We start from the raw sequence: 19,847 nt of genomic DNA on the forward strand, positions 1-19,847 counted from the left end.
TTTGGATTTCATCGATAATCTATATTGTTTGTTTCATTGATGATCACTCTTTTTAAATGTCCTACTGCTTTCTTTGGGTTTCATTTGCTATTTTCTTAGTTTATTAAAGTCATAGCTTAAGTTATGTTATGTTTGACATTGAGGCTCAACAATAACTTAGTTCTGACCTCAAATACTTTCTAAGGCTAAATCAAGGTAAATGACAATTTTAAATACTTTTTATATCTGTATATTAATGTTTTAATTTTATCTAGGCATTCCTTTTTACATTGACATTTTAAAAAATGTTAATTTTGATTCATTCTGAAAGGCTGGATTTGGGATGATACTTAACATTATTCTATAGTTTTTAAATTTTTTCTACTACTTCATAAAGTACATGTATCATTTTTACAAAATGTTAAATAGAAATAGAAATAAAAATATCCATGTGAATAATAATAAGCATAACTAATTCACTTTTCTGCCAGCAATCTAATCAAACTAATTTAGACTTAATAATAGTCTGCAACTCATGATTGCTTTCTGAAAATTTATATTTTATCCTTTAAAGAAATAAAAATTTACAGAAATATTCTCACATTTAATGATTTACTATATCTGGCTCCAACTTATGATTATTTAGAAAATAAATTCAAATTGCTTAAAAAAGCATTTGAAGTAGCTTCATATTTTATTGCTAAGATTTTTAATAAAGAAAAATAGATCATAGAAATACCAAAAATAAATGAATAATTATTCTATGGTATTATAAATGAATTGATATAAATTAACTTGTAGTTCTCTGTCTCTTTGATGTATTTAATATTCTGATATACACTTATATGAAAGTACCTGCGAACAAAAATTTTCCTGGGAAAAAAGATGAAAGAGAAATGTGACCGGCGAGACCCGGGGCCCAGGGTTATGCCACATGCATCCAAGATGGCGACCTGCAGAGAGCCAAAGGGTGTGCTGAATGCACCTTGAGAAAAACAGGAAGCACTTACCATTGGCTGTATGATAATTAGTTCAGCGGCTTAATGTGGACAGATATATCTTACATGTATGCTTGAACTCCTCATCGCCTGACCTTTAATAGGATTGGATGGACATATCTGGTTACAATTGCTTATGCATGAGACTGCTTATATATTGAGGCAGAGAAAGAAGTGTGTTACATCATGAAGGACAAATGACACAGGCTCTCTTGGACAATGAGCTCATCTCTTTTGTTTAAAGTACTGAAAATCTTGCATAGAAATGCTCCCTCCATATAGTGTCTTCTAATCATCATAGCACTGATAAAAGACTGACATTTCACCCTTAAATGTTAGTATAGGTTTGTATTACACTTCCTTTAGAAATAACACACATATGCATGTGACTGGGAAATAATGTCATAAATCATAAACTAAAATCTTTGTGACTATTTTTTTTTTTTTTTTTGTGCTGGAGATTGCACCCCAGGGACACTTTACCACTAAGTAACATCTCTAGTCCTTATTATTTTTTTTATTTTGAAAGTGTTTGCTAACTTGCTGAACCTGGCTTTGAACTTGTGATCCTCCTGCCTCAGCCTCTGAATCTCTGGGATTACAGCCATGCTCCACAGTGTTCAGCACTTGATTGTGTTTTTAAGTGCCTTGTATTTCCACGGTTCCTTAAACCTAAGTAACTTAGGGATAAGACAAGATTTCTTTTTCTTTTTTTTTTAATTTTACTGTTACCTGAAGAAAAATATTCCATAGATAAGAGATTACATAATGATTTTTAAATACAGTCTCCAAACTCCAAACTTCAAGGTACTATAAATACTAACATGGTGGAGAACAAGATAAATTCCTCAGAAATACAACCCTAGGAACTTCCCTGTTCCATTTTGTTGCATAGACTGCTAGTAATAGAGAACTCTATGAAATTAACTGGATTTGATATAATCTGAAGCTTAAATAGTATTTGATAAAATATTGAGTTTAAATTTCAGTCAGGAGATAATCTTAGCTTTCATAATGTGAGAGATATCAAGGATCAAATAAGTGATCTACAGATTTCCCTGCTAAATATTATCAGTCTGAAGTTACCAGTAGTCACTTGAAGAGCCACAATCACAAAAATCTGTGTCTCGAAAGATGTGATATTTGGATTAACTACAGTGTTGTTGGGTAATGAAATCTACTAAAATATTGCTTCAAATTCAAGTACCATATAAATAATATAATGGGCCCCAAACACACATACAAACTGATATATCAAAACCCTAGTAAAAATTTCCATTTGAACACTGCTGACATTATTAACTAATATAAATTTGTGACTAAACCAAGTGACCTAAATTCAATATACATAAATGTCAGTTGAGTTAAAATCATGAGTCATAATTTGTATAAATTAAATCATCTTTATTCTATATGTGTTATTTTACATTTTGAAATTTTTGTATTTTACTGTATTTTTCTACTCTGTAAACAGTCATGATTTTTTTCTACATAAGTAACCTAATGATAATCTTCATTTAATTTACAGAAAAAGAAAGTTTCAAGTTACTGTGCTTTAGTAAGAAATTGAGGTTCTTAAAAATTTGGACATATGCAACAAAATAATAAGTAACCACTTATTATAATGAGAATCATGCATTCTATTTTCAACTTTGTTTATGAGCTCATTTGATTTTCTATGAGTCTTAAACTCTGTGCTTTGCTTGGATCCACAGTTATGGGCCCCAAGCCCAAAGAAGTCAGTAGGAGGAACTCTAAAGATCAGAGGAAGCCTAAAAACTACAGGAAAATATACTTTCTTTGTCTTGGAAGATGATTTTGTGCTTAAAGAATATAAGTACTTGGTCTTATATAAGTTTGAATTGATAAAAATAAAACTAAAAAAGTAATTAGTGTCCAATGACTTATATGAAAGAACTTAAAGCATATGAAAGCTGAAAAAATGGTTTGATAGACAGTTATGTTAATAGTTGCAGAGGGAGTCAAACCTTCCTCTGTATTTGGAATATATGGAATTTGCATTCTGTATGAATATTCCAAATTCCATATGATTAGCAGGACTTTTGAGCAAATATATCATTCGGGAAACTGATCACTCATTAACCAGCGTTAAGCAAATTTTTGTAGAAGGACTGGCTTCCTTCCAATTCTGTATGTCTAAAACCAACACAGGTACTTTCATTTGAGCTCAAATTCAAAAGTGGCTTCAAAAGGCTTTGTAAGCATTTAGCTTTTTTCTACATCTAAATTAAGAGGGTTGGGTAATAGCCACCAAATTGTCAAATCAAGTAAGAGATTTAGGTTGTGCTTTGTACAAATTTGTCTAAATGGTCCATTTATCTGCAAAATAAAATATGCCACATGAGGTATTTTTAGATAATTTTGACAACCAATGGTACCAAGCCAAATATTTTTAAAAATATAATAGCATCTTCTCTTATTTAAATGTCATCATCATCTAGAATCTCAACAAAACATGTGAAATAATTTTCAATATATACAGCTTGTACAAAGAATGGTATTTTTCTAATTTTTTCTACCCAATGAAATCATTCTAAAATAGATTGTCCCTGATTATGATCATTAACTTAATGTGGTTTGAAACATTTGTAGAAAAATTAGTTGTGTATTATTTTTCTCTTTTTGCCAAAACACGGTTCTAATTTTAACAAATTAAATACAGACTACCCACACTTTAGACTTGATTTTTTTCATTTAAATAGTATTGGACTAAAATCTAGCATACTGTATGAGCATGTGCATGTATGTGTGTACATATGTATGCCTTTATATATGTGTATGTGTGAGGGGGAGACATCTAGAAAGAGGTGGGGAGAGAGAAAGGGAAACCCTGAGACAGGACACTCTGAAGGTTACCTCAATCTCCCTTTCAGTGTTCCTGAAGGTAAATTATGTCCCTACACCATGGTCTTTATGTTCCACAGAAGACCCACCCTGAGTTAATTAATTTAAGATATGTATTTATATTCTCTATTTCCTAACATTTTCACTAGAAGAAATTGAGAATTTAGTAAGTAAGACAAAGATCCCTCTAGACAGGAATATTATGTAACTGAATATAGTGCAGTAATGAGAAGCATGAAAGAAATTCTCTCAGAACCTACAAAAGGCCCTCCATGATTATACCTTGTTTCTCCACTATTTCTGGAAGATGTGCTATTTAATTTATTTGTCTACCTTAATATGTTTCTTAAATACATTGTTTAATTAGTGCCACTAGGTTTATATATCTAAAATAGTAAGCAAAGTTGTTTAAACTAATGATTTTATAAATTCAGCAGAAATTATACATGGAAAAATATCACAAATTATAATATCAAATAAAAATTGTATACTGTAAACTTGCTCAAAATTATGTGCAGGAAGCTACACATATCTTTTAAATTTCCTCTCTAAGGATCGATCTGAGTTGCTAAGGAAGGTATTTCTGGGCTGTCCTGTTCCTTTTTGGTTACTCTGCTTTTAGTGTTCTGATCAAGAGACCTTTGTTGGGATGATCCACCTGAGGCTGCAAAGTAAATTCCCAAGTAGTAAACAAAGAAAAGAGGGCATTAGTTTTTCTTTTTCGTTCATGTGCTATTCAAAAAAACCAGGTTTTTTTCATCATGTTTTCCAGTCTTCAAAATAATATAACATGAAAATATAACATAATATAAATCTAAAGAAACAAAACATCACAGAGGCTAAAATAATGATTGATCTATAGGCTGAATAAATCTAAGATTGCAGAGGAAAATGCAGCTAGTTAAAAACCGTAAGGCAACATAGTGTTTAATCTGTGTTTCCTGTGAATACAAAGAGAATACAGTTTCATAACAAATAATTTGAAGCAATTAAAGAGAAACAATTGATTTTGACACTCAGCTCCGCGTTGCCAAGCTGTTCTCTGAAGGAGCAGGATGGAGCCATGATACAGCACAATCACTGCGCTACAGGACTTCAGGAAGACCTGTCAATGACCTCTTTTTCCCTCCTGAATCCCTGTCCACAAACCACCAGCTTTCCCTAGAAAATTGACCCTAACAATGAAAAATGAATGTGTCCTGGCTTTTTGACAGAATTTCCCAGAGTACAAACCATGTGAAAAAATGTATAGGCAAAAACATGGCCAATAACAGATGAAAAACAAAAAGAACAGAGAAAAAGTAACTCATTCTTTGTACCTATAACCTTAAGTATAACCTTAAGTGAAAACATACATTTATCTTTATCGTGTTTATAATTAAAAATTTCACTTGGATGTGATATTGTTTCTAAATAAACTGTGAACTGCATGAAATTTTGTTTATTGATTTCTGAAATGGCTAAACCTATTACAATGTCTTACACACTATTTGGGATGTAATAAATAACTTTTAAATAAAAGAATGAATTAATATTAAACAGATTTTTTATTTTAAGCATTTACTCATACTAACACTTTTAGATAGAGTTACAAATGAATTTAACTGATGCTTGAGTAAGTACCCGATAGTCCTAATCTCACCCCTGCATCTATCATCCATTAATTCACCAATTGAGAACAAGTTTTTGAGTAGCTGATGCATCCTAAGTACTATAATGATTAAAAAGAAAACAAATATAACAGTAAAATAGTTAGGCAAGGCCTATACTCTTAAGGAGCTTAAAATTTATCAGAGAAAACAATGACTCAAGTAGTTACAAAAATGCATAATAAAATGGAGTTAATGAAATGTACTTTGAATAGAAATAACAGGCAGGCATAGTATTGATGTCACTGAAACCTGATGGATGAGTCAGAGTTATCCACTTGGAATTGTGGAAAAAAAAGTATTTATAGCAAAAAGAAGAGTGGAAGGGAGAAAAGGCTTGATGAATCTGAGACATTGTAAAATCTGAATCTGGAAATAGGGATAGGTAAGGCAAAACAAGAGGTTGAAGAAGTAATGAGGGATGAAAAAAATCCTGTAAGACCAGATCAGTGGTTTGGCTTTTATTCAAGAACAATGGAAAGCCATTAAAACTCTTTAATGGCTTTACACTGATAAGTGTTACACTGATTTTACACTAACTTTTACACTGATAAGTGACAAAACTATGCTGTCATTGTAATAAGATCATTCTGATGGGAATGTAGAGATTGAATTAGAGATGAAAACCCAAACACACAGCTTCACCTATGCTTAGTCCCAGTTATGTCTTATCAGCAACAAAAGGAAAATCTAAATTAAACACTAATAAAGACATTTATTTCCCACTAAATCAAAAAGAAGAGAAAAAGAAAGTGGGAGTGAGAGAAGGAGCAAGAGAGAGAGAGAGAGTAAAGAAGAGAAATGTGATAAAATATCACACACACGTACCTTGACTTTGCTCACATAAACTAAAATTCAAAAACATAAAGATAAAATTAAAGGCATAGGACTGGGGTTGTGGCTCAGTGGTAGAGCGATTGCCTCGCACATGCAAGGAACTGGGTTATATCCTCAGCACCACATAAAAATAAATAAAGATATTGTGTTCACCTATGACTAAAAAATGTTTAAAAAATTAAAGGTATATATCGTTTACATATTTAAAAAGTAACATCACTCATACTAATACTCAGCCACAAAGCTGTTGCCAATGCCTGGGCACGCAACAAACATGTACATATAATACACGTGCAATCATCATGCTTCTATTGGGATGTTAATAAAAAGTAGTCTTTCTAATGGAGAAAAACAATTAGCATAAGCATCTCATTACAACATGGGACAATTCTATAAGAAATGAACTTAAACACCAAAGTCTTTTACCAAGACCATTGAACAGCTGTCAAATGAAAATGACTTTTGGTAGCAATCAGTTGGAGTCTGATCCAGACTAATAATATAGGGTATAAATGTAAGTAAGTGACTCACCAGAGCCCCAAGTCCCTCTTCCATTTATGTAAAGTTTTCAGGCAAGATAGGGCTCATGACAATTCTTTCCCCATTATTATTAAAATGATTGCGCGACAATGTAGGTTAACACTGTACTTACCCCCATACAATAAATTTCTGATGGAGGAGAGAATGACACACAACTGTGGCACTGATATCCAATAATTTACATGTACTCCACGAAGATATTGATTTTAATAAGACATCGATAAAAGATATTTTATATGGGGAAGAATAGTAAATGAAATTCAAAATTCGATGATTCATTTTTACATTTTGTTCATGTTGCAAACAGGATCAGAGACATTAAAGTAAAAGCGAAAAAAATATGAAGGCCGATCAATGAAATACATGAATTTAAAATAGTAAAGCTTTGTAGATTAAATAGGAAGATTTCTATAATTTTCTTTTTCAAATTATCATTTAATTTGGTAAAGGCAATTGAAATATGTGTTTTCTGCCATTTTAACCTTTTTCTTCTTCTTATCTTCCTTTTCTTTGTCTCCTCCTATTCCTCTTCCTCCTCTTCTACTACTGTCACTATTATAATTGTCATCTATTATGATAATAATGTCAGTAATTTTTAAATTTAAAAATCATTCTTTAATGATTACTAAGCCTGGTACTGCACTGAGTTAATAACATTACATTACCTTACTTAACTCACACAATACTCCTATGAAATAAAATTCACTGTTATTTTAATTTTCCATTGAAGTAAGTGTCTAAAATAATTAATCTTTCTTTCTTTCTTTCTTTCTTTCTTTCTTTCTTTCTTTCTTTCTTTCTTTCTTTCTTTCTTTTTTTTTTCTTTTTGGAAGCTCACACAGTTCATTCATGCAGGCCTCATACTGATGTCCAATTCTATTTGATTCCAAAATCTGTGATCTTAATGACTTTACTATTTTGCCTTTGTCTGGCAAAAGAGTTTCTCTAAGGCCAAAATTAAACAATTGAATGGAGATAGTAAACGGACTCTGTTACTAAAAGAGTTACTGGAAGAGAGTCCCAGTGAGGAGTTTCCAGAGTGGGAAGGTTGGGAACTTGCTCAGGTCAAGCAGCATCCTTGGCATACAACAGAAAGAATTTCAGCATGCAAACCAGAGACACAGAAGGAGATTTATTGAAAAAGCAGATACACATTCCAGAGAGAATGCAGGTCATCTCCTGAGTGAAAGGCATTTTAGGGGTTCTCAGCCTCTTTTAAAGGAAACTTGTTGAGAAGTGGGTATGGCAAGTCATGTGAAGATGACATCGTCTGTTTGTTCTCAGGATCCTTAGGCTGACATGGTCCATTATCTGATCAGAAGATGGTATTGAATAGTCTCCTGAATTGTAGCTTTCTTCAAATGTCATATCTCTGTTTCCCTAGTCTATTTATTGGTACCCTAATTATCAGTGCTTTGCCTAATTTTCATAAGTGGATGAATTTACCATACTCTTAAGATTTACAGATTTCCCAGAAATTTAGGCATGATAGGTCTGGGAGAGAAACTGGCTTAGGGTGTGGGTGTGACAGGCCTCAAAAGACATACGGAGCCTGAAATGAAAATTGTGTTTCCTTGTCCTTTCTCTCATTTCTACCTATATCTTTTATTTCCTCTTTCTTACCTCATAATTAAACAAGAATAATAGTTTTAAATAACTGATGATCTATTTGTTTAATTTGTTTGTTTGTTAACTTACTCATTTAAGTTTTCCTTTATTTGTTTAGTGTGTGTGTGTGTGTGTGTGTGTGTGTGTGTACATGTGTGCTGACAAAAAGAACTTAATTCTTGTCAACCTCTAAGTTGGCCCTGGTTCCTTCAGTTTTTATAAGAACTAATCACCTCAAGAATTAGGGGAGGGGGCTGGGGTTGTGGCTCAGTGGTACAGCACTTGCCTAGCACAAGCAAGGCACTGGGTTCCATACTCAGCACCACATAAAAAAGTAAATAAAGATATCATGTCCATGTACAATTGAAAATAAATTTAAAAAGAGAATTAGGGGAGGCATCAGAACAAAAATATCAATTAAAAAAGTTCCTATGCTAGGAAATGTACCGATCTGACAACCTAGAAGGAAATTGGGTCAGAAAGGATGTAGAGTTGCTGTCTGATTTCCTTTGAATGAACCCAGCACTTCCTCTTCCTCACTGTCACAGATCAGGGTGTGGAAGGGAAAGATAAGAGGATCCATGGTGAAAAACCCATCACAATGTGGAGGATTCCAAGAGCATCAGAGCTAGTACTACTGGCCATTGCCTAGGGAAAGTATGATGCTCAACATCACATTTCACATGGTGCCATATCTAGACTAGCAGGCACACTTCCATGAGAGGGTAGCCATGACTATACAAGACCACTTTCTATGAATACTGTAAACTGTATCATGGTGAGGAGAAAGAAGACCATATTCATTCAGCTGCCCAGAAATATACACACATGGATGGGAAGAAATGAATTGGCATAAGTCTGGAAGCTTCACTTCAGGTGCCTCCCATAGCACCAGAGTATGGCAGAGACCACCTTTATAAAGTCTAAAAGAAACACACAGAACCAGTGTCACCTCTACATACACCAACACAGAATGCTGCAGAGACAAGCCAAACCACACAATGGCAGACATCAGATGAGGGCGAACAAGAAGAGAGACACAAAGAACCCCAGCATACACATAAATTTGTTTCTGAAGGCACACAAACTCATGGAAGGCAGTTCAAGAGAGGGTGGAGAAAGCTCTGATAGGAAGTAGGAACTTCCCAAATAACTTAAAGCTTACTATATTCCTGATCCAAAATAGACTTGTAAATAGGAAACTACTGAGTTATGTTTAACTTTTTGATACCTGTCTTCTCTTGGTTCTGTAAATAAGACACTGCTTCTGTGCTTCTGAGATTTCATGTATTTTCGTGAGTTGCCTTTCTGTCTCATCTAACTTATTTCCTAGATGGGGTTGTCCTAGAGAATGGTTACCTTTATAGGAATAAACTAAATGCAGATCAGAGAAAAGTCACGAGTGTGCCTGCCAGAATAAGCAAGCTTTATTTGAGAGGAACACCTTGTCTGAACTAGACATTAAGAATACACTAGATTATGTATATTGCAAAAGGATCATTGCAGGCATCCACAAGGACATCTCTTAAATTTCTGATAAGGGCAGAGCTAAAGAATTAGTATTTGGGAAATGCAAATACTTAAAGAGAATTCCACAAGTGTTCTAGCAAAATTTAAAATCACAGCAAAAACAGGAACGTAAGTGGTTCTCTACTTCTGAGTTATATTGCATTAACCATGATAAATCTACACTAATAGGAAAATAACCACTCCTACTAGTGTTATATTTTAAACACGAGTAATTCACTTTGATTTTAATAGGTAGTGGGCAGTTAATACCTACTATTCAAAATAATCATGTATCCTTTTTTAAGAAAAGGAAAGTAAAAAGTCAATTCAATAATTAAATTAATAAAACAGAAAGTCAGCCATTTTGACTCATCTACATAAAATTACTAAGATCATTTTCATTTTAACCATTCATTGTAGAGTATGTGTCTCTGAAATGAATTTATACCTAATGATATAAATGAGATGTCAATCATCCCCAAAATAAATCTCTACTTTCTCCAAACATTTGCTTTCACATCTTTCAGGCTTATTAACCCTTCCATCAGAAGAGAGAAAAAAATGATTTTACAAAATAGCATTGTGAAATTAACCAAGTGATGAGTTACTTTCATTTTTTTCATGTTTTTTTTATTTTAAAAAATTAAAGGAATTGAGTGCATATGGATACTCCAACTGAAGAGGTTCCTCCAATCACTACTTAACCTTGATTAAATTATTTGTTGCACAATTATGTGATTTATATTGATTAGTTTTATAAGTCTAGTATTCAAGAAGATTTTATGTTTTGAATAGAGATAAAATTAATTTAGTTAAGATATAGGTTAAGTTACATCTGACATTAATGGACACTGCAATGGTTTCCAAATAAAACGAGTGTGGTGTCCCAGAAATAAGATTACTTGTACCACCAGAAATACTGACAGATGAATTATTACAAGGAGTTGGTCCAACACAAGTTAGACACTAAGCAAAAGTGTGTAAGATTGTTTAAGAAAAAGATTTTCTGATGTAACAAGAGTTCACCTTAGCTGACATAGCAGACCTGTTCACTTTCTTGACAACTCTGCCTATTGTGTCAAAAAAACCATGGTCAATAATTAATTAAAAAAAAAAAATCTGAAAGCAAAACTGTGAATTTGACCCCACACAGCTCAGGTGCTTTATTTGTTAGACTCAGCTTACTCTCTATCTATTTTTCTGGCACTGGAAACTACAAATCAAGCAAAGACAAAAATAGCAGGATGTCTTTGATCTGGTATTATCTTACCTTATCAGGACTAGTGTGGGCCCCACAATTCAGGAACTACAACTGTGGAAATGAGTGTTAGGAAAGGGGAAATGAGTGAGATGCTGTAGCACTCTTTCTTTTTTTATAAAGAGAATGATAGACATTAATTTTTTCTTTTGTTAATTAAATATAGGTTCCAGAATATATGTAGAGTCTTTCAATGGTGCCAGTAGTGTGTATTACAGGCACCAAAGTTCATTATTAAAATCCTGGAGAAAATAGACTTTGTGATGGATATAATTTTTTTACACTAAGTGATTTTATCTCTAGCATGAGCCATATTCCCCAGTAACATATCTGAGAGAAAATTATTGAATGTAAATACCGAAATTCACATAAAGATCCTGAGATTAATTTGTAAATTAGGGATAGTTTTGAATAGTTTAACTTTAGGATTTCATTTTGAGCCATAAATCTTCGTTCTAGGGGTTTCTAGAAGCCCCAAGTTTGTAATGACAAGGGTAGCCCAAAATAAAATTGTCTGTGGAAGAAATATCTACAATTCTACTCCTCAGAATCTCCAGAATTAGATCAAGAAATATTTGCTCATAATCAAAGATATTTAAGCACAAGGAAACAAGATACTATTGAATTCAAATCAGCAAAAACAATAAACAGTATATTTGAGGCACAAAGGACATATATTAAAATTATCTTGTAATTAATATACATTATATGTTTGAACTATGATAAACGATATTACAAAAAAACAAGGATCATGAAATTATTTTGCTAATGGTCACAAAGAGTTTTTAAGAGAGAATTTTTAATTTTCCTTCTCTTTAATTTGTTTTAATTAGTTATATAATCTCCTAATGGAGTATTCAACAGAAAATTAGAAGATTATGAGAGAATTAATAGTTTAGTAGTGAAGTCTGAAGATAATGATCCTTATGGAAAATAGAAGGTGGAAGACAGGTGGAAGAAAAGGGAAAAGATTGGATACCTAAAAAAGTTTAACAAAACTCTAATATAAATTCTGGCAAGATGAGAGACCATGTTGGAAAGATAATTCATGCAAAAATAATGGCAGTGAATTTCACAACTGATAAAAGCAAGTTTAATATAACTAAGTCAACTCAGTAAAAATCAACCAATGTACATCAGAGTGAAATGCCAAATTGCCAGGGACATAACAATAAGCTTTAAAAGAAGAGAGCAAGGAAAAACAGATAATTTACAAATGAACAACAGAAAATACACCAAGGTATGTCAAAGAAGCAACAGTAAATACATCTTTTTTTAATTTTTTTTTTATTTCTACAGACTGAATTTTGATTCATTGTACACAAATGGGGCATATCTTTTCATTTCTATAGTTGTGCACGAGGTAGATTCGTACCATTCGTGTAATAATACATATACATAGGATAATGATGTCTCTCTCATTCCATCATTTTTCATACCCTGCCTCTCATTTCCCTCTATGTAATCTAAAGTTCCTCCATCCTTCCCTTACCTCCTCAATACCCCCATTATGTATCATCAGCCGCTTATCAGAGAAAATGTTTGGTCTTTGTTTTTTTTGGTATTAGCTTATCTCACATAACATGATATTCTCCAACTCCATTCATTTACTTGTAAATGCCATAATTTTATTCTTCTTTATGTCTGAGTAATATTTCATTGTGTATATATACCACAGTTTCTTTATCCATTCATCTGTTGAAGGGCATCTAGGTTGTTTCCACAATCTAGCTATTGTGAATTGAGCTGCTATAAACATTGATGTGTCTGTGTCACTATAGTATGCCAATTTTAAGTCCTTTGGGTATAAACCAAGGAGTGGGATAACTGGGTCAAAAGGAAAAACCAGTAAATGTATTTTAAGAGGGTAAAAGAAAATCCATGTCTCCTGAAAATTGAATATGTAGCAGATACTACGTTTCAAAATATAGATAAAATAGAAACGTGGGTAAAAACACAAAAAAGTAGAAACTAAGTTTACCACCAGAATATTTTCACTAAGCAAACTTCAAAACAGAGGTTGTCCTTCAGACAAGATAGTAAATCATTCTAAAAGGAAGTATAAAAATTGAATCAAACGAGCAAAAAGCTTATACTGTGGTAAACACGTAGACAAGATTGAACAAACTGCCTCTGCACAAAATATTATGCAGATAATTTTTAAATTAAGAAATTAAATGAAAATCACTCTGAGAACACTAGCAAGTATTAGTTCACTAAGGAGGAAGAGGATTGTGAGATTTCAGTGTTTATATCTGTCTCGTCAGCTTCTTTTATTGGTTAGCTTTTTCCCTGCTGTGATCAAAAGACTTCAGAAGAACAATTTTAAAGGAGGAAAAGTTTATTGAAAGCTCATGTTTCAGAGATCTCAGTCCATAGATGGCCACTCCATTCTTTGGAGCCTGAGGTGAAGCAAAATATCATGGCAGAAAAGTGTAGCAGAGGAAAGAGGCTCAGGACGTGGCACAGGAAAGAGAGAGCTCAGCTCAACCAGGATAAAAATGTACCCCTCAAAGGTCCACCCACAAATATCCACCTCCTCCAGCCACACCCTACCTGGCTAAAGTTACCACCCAGTTAATCCCTACCTGGGGATTAATGCACCGTTTAAGTTCAAATTTTAATAACCTAATCATTTCTAGCATTGTCTTACACAGGAGCCTTTGGGAGACACCTAATATCTAAACCATAACTCTTGGGATAGAGACAAAAATGAAAGCTTTATAATGATAAAAATTTAAAGCCATCAAGGAGATATAGTTATAAATTTGAATGTACCTAATAAAATAGCTTTAATTATAAATTGATAATTCAAAACTAGACATTTTTCAATATAATTTTAATCATAAGTCAATAACTCAAAAATATGTTTTTTTTTAATCACTGGAATAAGGATGGGTTTCAGCATCTAGAGAATTTTACTGTAGCTGTTGGTTAGGCACAGACCTGACAAAGCTGTTGCTCTTAGACTTGTGTGCTTAGTCTTTAGCTCTGTTGGCATGGATTAAGTATACTCAAAGACACAACTTGAATCATGATTGAACACCTTCTGTACCTTCCATTTGCACAATAAATTTTCATTATTGCAACTTGAAGAGTGAGTGTGAGTGGTTTGGAAATGTTACTGCTGATGTTAATATTGCACTACTCTAAAAAATAATTCATGAATATACTTTAACAACTCTGTGCAATACTTTACTGGTATGAAATGGAAAAATAAACATTGATAATGTTGGAAATGATTCAGAAGAACGAGGTTTCAAATATTTAAAATTAGTTACATCTTAAAATTTTGACTTACATTTTATCTTGCTAGTCTACATATGTGATGAGCATGAGCAGTAATTATTTGTTTATTAATAAATTACTATTAAAAATACATAATTAACACTCGATTTTTTCAAGTGGTACATAAAATGATGTACACCCTAATATGCGATGTCTACTATAAGATGGATATGAGGCCTGGAAATTGGTAAAAGGGCAGGAGTAGGTTAACAAATCCACCATCCTCAGATGTTTCAAACGACTCTTGCAATGACAGATGTGTTAAAAGTACTATAGAAAACTTGTAAAGATAGAAAAAAAGGTATGCAGCATAATTAACTGATTTGCCTTAATACGCACATTAACTCTGCTTAACAAAAATTATTGTCAAACATTGTTTATAAAAAGATAGCTCTCAAATAATTCTCAATATAGTTCAATATTTGATCATGACATTTACCAGAAAATTATTTAATTAGAAAAGATATATTACATATTTCCTAGTTTTATTTAGAAATTCAAATATTTTAAGTTTTGAAAAAGAATCAGCCACATATCAAAATTTGTAGAGTCCAGTAAAATCATACTTTTGAGGAAATAGGTAACTAAAATATTTTGGAGAAGACAAAGTCTAATAGGAAATTTTAGGTCTTTCTCTAAAACTAAATTTCAGGTATCCTGTTCTTTTTCTAAACTAAAAAATAAAGTAAAGAATAATTAAAGCATAATTAATACAATAGTGATCAGAGTATAATTTCATGGAATAGGAAAAAATATAGAGAGGTCAACAAGAATATCTAAGAAAATTCAACTTATTTTTAAAATAGAAAAGAATTCTGGTCAGGTGGAACAGAAGAAATAAAAAGGAAGAAAACAGTATAAGAAACTTAAGGAGAATTATAAAGTTAGTAAAAATCTACTTTGAAGCTAATATGAATGCATATGAAATATTAAATAAAAAACACAAGATCCCTAGGAAAACCTCAATTGGCAAAAATTAACATGGGAAGAATTAGAAGTCCTGAATGAATACTACAATCAATCACCCTTTCAGTTATTTATCATAAATTATTCTACAAGTAAGTATTCCCTACCGATTTGATGAGTTCCTACATATTCCACGGTACACCATTCCAGTAGTACATAAAACTTCCAAGGAAAAAAGAATAAAAATTCTTAATTTATCCAGCATAAAATTAACATCAAAACTCTGCAAAGGAGCATAGGGTACAAAAATACCATACTAAATTCAGCAAGATGTACAGAGATGATAGACAATGTAAAACTATGGGAAATACTTTGGTGAGTTGTTTCATGATATTTTATAAGTGACAACCATATTACGTGATGTTTGTTTATATTTAAAACTTTAATTCAGTTAATGATCAAATACTGTATTAAAAGTCAAAGAATCAAGACAGAATTGATAATAATTAAGTGCTGAAATAGTTTAAACTTGTTTGTTACACACTTAACTCAATCTTCCTGTTTGTGATAGAAAATATGACATAGTTTCTCGGTAGAACATGATCTCTTGCTTTGATTAATATATTCAGTAAAATGGTATTAGAATATCACTTTAAATATTTCCTGAAGTAATAAAATGTTAACAATATGAACTGAAATTTCTCCATTTTTCTCTTCCACAGAATGTTGAAACATGATTGGTATCGTTTGAAATACAGATTTATGACTCCTGCTGTTACCAGGATCAAAGAATCAGGAGTCAGAATCAGCAGGATATTAGTTTGAGGAAAGGAGGAATGTAGTAAGATAACAAACATATCCTGTATGAATTCCCCCCTCAAGCTGTCATCAGAGATAATTTTGCTTATACAATAGGAAAGGGAATTAAACTTTGTTTATAAAAATTAGCATTATTTAAGTAATTTTAGATCTTTACCTTATTTTGACTATAATAATAATAATAAAGGAGTCACACAAAAATATTAACAAAGAACCAAACTAGGAACATGAGGTGAAATCATGACATACTTGTTAGTAATTTAAACTACAATTTTTTTTCAGATGTAATGATAATATAATTTCTAGGAAGTCATTCATCAAATCGAGTTAAGGGTACTTATAAATATAAATATTATATATTTACTTTCATCCAATTTGTACTTGAAATATAATACTTTTTTTCCATGTGGGATAAAATTATTAGTATAGAATACTTGAAATATTTATCTAAACTATGCATTTTGTGGAAAATATTCAAATAAATTATACTTGAATTTCAAGAAGAAACTGAAGGACTCCCAACATTAATTGCTCATTCATTTTGAATCTTATTTCTTGCAAGTAGAAGTACTCTTTCCTATGAATGGATAGTAATAAAGAATAAATGAGTTACAAAAAAGAGAAGAATTACATGTGTGAACATGTATTAGTGAGAGGGATGCAGATGCTAAAAAGATAATTTCTAAAAGAGCACTATATTTCCTCAACAAACTCAAAAGGAGGAGCACAGAAAGATCTGAAATATGATTTGCTTTCATCAGCTAAGGTCCCTGAAAATATTAGTGCAGATATTATGGGAAAATAAAAGGAAGAAATTTATTTAATCTATTTATTCATTTTTTTATCTTAAAATTTGGAAAATTATAAACATATATATGTAAAGCAGACAAAAATTTTAAAAAGAACTCCCCTATACCCATCACTTGCTTCAGCAATTATTAACTCATGGCCATTTTATTTCATCAATGCCCTTACCAATTTCATATATCACCAATGGATTATTTTGTTGCAAATCTCATTCACCAATATAGTATATCCAAAAATATTTCATCATAAGAATGTAAAACATAATAATTCCTCTTCCAAATCATAATCACAATATTGTTATCACAGCAAATATTTGTTCAAATCAGAATGTAAAGTTCCACATACTACATCTGTCGATGTGTTTCTAGGATAACACCCAAAAACTCCTTTTTCATTTTGGTTTCTCTGCAACTTATTTTCCAGAAAAAGTAGTTCTTTTGTCTTGTTTATTATGGTGTCTCACAGTTTAAATTTTGCTGGTTCATTCCTGTACTAGCATTGAACATATTTCTCTGCTAGCTGTATTTCCAAACAGCAATCTCTTAACTGTATATAACATTGGGTACTTAGCCATAGGAAACCTCTGTTCCCAAAATCAATACATAAACCTCCAACTCAGAAGACAAAAGCTATTCAACAAGTGAAGTAAAGTATAAACTATAAAATTTTAAAACTTTAATTTTAAAGTACATTGTTAGGAAATTAATCCCAGGTTGTGGCATTAAAGCAGGTTATGATACTAAATGGAAACTGAGTCCCTGCTGCAAAAATGCAAGCCAAAATACACTTGGGGAAGTCATTGAGATAAGGCAATTTAAGAAAAATATTACAGAATGTTAATTTCCCTTTGACTCAACTTTGCCAGCTCTGGCTGTAGAAATGATTTTTGAATAATAATTTCAATCCACTTAAGCTAAGAAAATAATATTAATTATTTTGTTATATCAAATGTACTTTATAACTTTTCTCTTCTTTGGAATACAAATATTGCCTTTAAAAGAAATCTTGTGTGACATTTACCTGCTTCTAAATTCATTTCTTTACATGCAAGTATTTCAAGATAGATTCAGTTAATGGTCTATTAGCATAAAGTTTCACTTCTTATACTCAATTTAAAAGATATATTATCTGTTCTTGTCTAAATCTTTATACACACTACCTAAAATAATTCATTTTCTGTCAAAAATGATTTTGTAATATTCCACGAGTCTTATGTCTTATGTTGCTTTAGTACTTACCTTTAATACTTGATAGGTTGTAAAATTATTTACTTGCTTCCCATTTTGAAAAATGAATGAGGGATTTGAATTCTAATTATATCTTTACAAATGGAAGTTTGGTATCAGATTAAATTATTTCAAAGACAGAAACCATTTCTTGACAATCACAAGTGTGATTGAATTATTTAACCAACCATTGTCTGTTTTTGTGATTAGCTAACTACATTTTTTGCATCTTTGGGATGGATCTATTCTATTTCCTCTTATGTTTTTCTGTAACCCTTAAAAATAAGCAGACATTTACTTTACAGGTTGTTTTTTCACTCAACTCAAGCAACATTCATTATAAAAGAGCAATGGAAGAAATGGGGGTGGCTACCAAAACATGTCTGGATCATTAAGTAGAAAAGGAAGAGAAAATAATTGCTAAAAAAGCACAATATGTGCATGAACACGTTAAAGGTGTTCAGAGAATTTTGGTAGTCTTCAAAAAATTTTTGCAAGAGGCAATAGGTATTATCACTCCTTGGTGTACATTTGTGCATGTGTATAGGCAGGTGTGTGGGTGTGTGGGTGTGTGGGTGTGTGGGTGTGATGTTTAAATAAGAAGCAATCTCTTTTCAAATATTTCTGACTTCAAAATTTGTGGTTTTGCCTTTATTCTTCCTACACTTTATGTTTCTCTGGGAAACAACCCTTTTGAATGCACAGTATGGAATATTAAAAAGTCATTTCTTTATGCTTCCATACACTATTTCACCAAGACAGAGCTACAGATCGATGTCTGGCTGAAAGAGGCAGAGGACTTGAGAATTGTGTGGCCTTCCTGATCTTTTAGCTGTAGGTCCTATGGCAAAGAGCTCCTCATATATGAGGTAGTGCAAAAAGAGGAAAGATACACACTGGACATCTCCAGTGATGAGTGGAGTAAGCAGTCAGGTCAATTTGCATATTTTCAAACTGCTAAACTCTGGGAAATAATTTTCTTTCCATTTTAGAAAAGCTATAACAGAGGTTCAGAAAATTTAAGGAAAATGCTGTGGTGGTTTTGTTCTGTTTAGGCTTTGCCTAGTTGACATTACATTTTCCTTCATTTCCTTCCTCATGTGGTTATAGATAAGGTTTGTGGAGAAAAAATAGGCAAGAGATCTAGAAAATGGGACCAATCAGAAGCTATTTCTCTCTGACATTCATCATGTGTCCCAGGGAATGTGGCTGCTCAAAGATCTTTTGTGTCTACTGTTTCGCTTTTGTAAGTGGGGTATGCTTACAGCAAGTCTCACTTTCCTTCATGCTAGTCCTGGGACATGTACTGGTGGAGGTTGATGGAAATCATCTGTTTCTTCAGCAAGTCACAGAAGTTGGTGGCAGTGAAAAATGGGGGCAGAGTTCAGTTTGTCTTTATGAATGTTTCTTTCCATGGGTTCAGTTTGTCTTTATGAATGTTTCATCCCACTTCTAGTCCAGGTGTTTCTTCTGACGGTTGACTCTGCTGACCCATGTTGATTTCAGATCCACTGTGGACTCACCTCCCTAATAAATTTGAATAAAGGTCTCATTCAAC

Source organism: Sciurus vulgaris (assembly GCF_902686455.1).
Source record: "Sciurus vulgaris genome assembly, chromosome: 5".
Taxonomy (NCBI): Eukaryota; Metazoa; Chordata; class Mammalia; order Rodentia; family Sciuridae; genus Sciurus; species Sciurus vulgaris.